Consider the following 1537-nt stretch of genomic DNA (forward strand, 5'->3'; position numbering starts at 1 on the left):
AGTAGTACCTAACATATGATTTACATAGGTATAGGTATACAAACCTGACTACAGGTAGGTAACCTATACCTCTATATGTAAGGTAGGTACCACCTCCCTGGAGTCCCTGAATTACCTACCTAAATTTTTTAGCCCTGATAAGATTCTGATAACAGCACCTATAGGTACATCTATACAAGGAGCTATAAACAGAGGTAGATAGATAAGTTTGCTAAATGACACGTGCTTAATAAACATTGTATGTAAGTAATGTCTATCTACCTATGTATGTACCTATACCTACCTACTATTTTTCTGATACGATTGCATGAAGTTCACGGGTATTAAACTTATCAATATTCAATTTTGATTCTTTTCTGCTTAATGCTGTCCAAATTCCGAACAATACCTAATCCCCCCCTTCACTCTTCACAGGTTTCGTGCTTCCCCCCACCCCTCCCTCCTCCGCCTCTAGTGACAGTGAAGGCAATGTGTCCCCTAACCATCCCTCGTCATCCCCGGGGTCCATCAGACACAGTAACTTCCACCATCCGACAGGGTCCACGGTGTCGCGGCAGCCCATTCAAACCCCGCTCATCAGCTCACAACCGGTAAGTACTGGGTTCAATCCCCGGAGTCAAGATCATTAATGACTGATGTTAGTAGTGTCTTACCAGTCTTACCACTGAAAGTTTTCAATTAATCCAGAGTTTATAAGAAATACTGGCTTGGGTAAATCAAAGGGGTGGCGTCAACCCTTGACACTGTGTTAACTCTCAGTGGTAAGGTCGGCCATAAGAAAAGTGGCTTTCTCCGTGGAAGTGGGGTGGCATAGGTTTGGACTCGCCAAGTTAAACACAAAGGTTAAAGGTAATTATCATATTAAAGGGGGGTAGAGAAAAGAGATAAAGATCTATAGATTCAGAGTGTGCAGGCATAGCTTAGCGTCGGCAGTTAAATTTTTAAGATCTTTTGGGTTTCCTTGATAGCAAGCACCACTGGATATAATGGAACTAAAGGAATTTGAATTGTGTTAAGTATAAATGCTTGTCACAAATGTCATTCCTCGCTTAATATACTACACTAAATTTTATGACATGACTTGGACTCGAACTGCCAACCTCCAGATTCAAAGTCCGCCGTGCTAAGCACTGCACCACTGAGGTTGGTGACAGAATGGAACTATCTATGTATAACACCGTTTATTTTTTTTTTTTTCCACAGAAAGGATCGACGGGCGTTCTACACCTCACAGTTACGGTTATTGGCGAAGCCGTTATTTGTCAATAGTTCACAAAGAAGAGTGAAATTCGATGACACAGGGGGAGTATCGAACCCATAACTTTTCAACTGTAAGATAGACAGGGCTAGAATATGCACCATTCGATTGAGCCTACGGTTATTGGCGAAGCCGTTATTTGTCAATAGTTCACAAAGAAGAGGGAAATTCGATGACACAGGGGGAGTATCGAACCCATAACTTTTCAACTGTAAGATAGACAGGGCTAGAATATGCACCATTCGATTGAGCGTGAAAAATCACATAAGGTAGACTCAA

The 1537-nt window shown here is 41.8% G+C and overlaps 1 long non-coding RNA gene across 1 annotated transcript; it reads left to right on the plus strand.

The window, feature by feature from the left end:
- Positions 1–405: 405 nt before the first annotated feature.
- On the plus strand, positions 406–1234 carry LOC113469810. The gene is made up of 2 exons (XR_003393110.1): positions 406–590; positions 1204–1234. It is a non-coding gene; the product is annotated as an uncharacterized LOC113469810 (long non-coding RNA).
- Positions 1235–1537: the final 303 nt, after the last annotated feature.

This window comes from Diaphorina citri, unplaced genomic scaffold (assembly GCF_000475195.1).
Source record: "Diaphorina citri unplaced genomic scaffold, Diaci psyllid genome assembly version 1.1 scaffold1241, whole genome shotgun sequence".
Lineage (NCBI taxonomy): Eukaryota > Metazoa > Arthropoda > Insecta > Hemiptera > Psyllidae > Diaphorina > Diaphorina citri.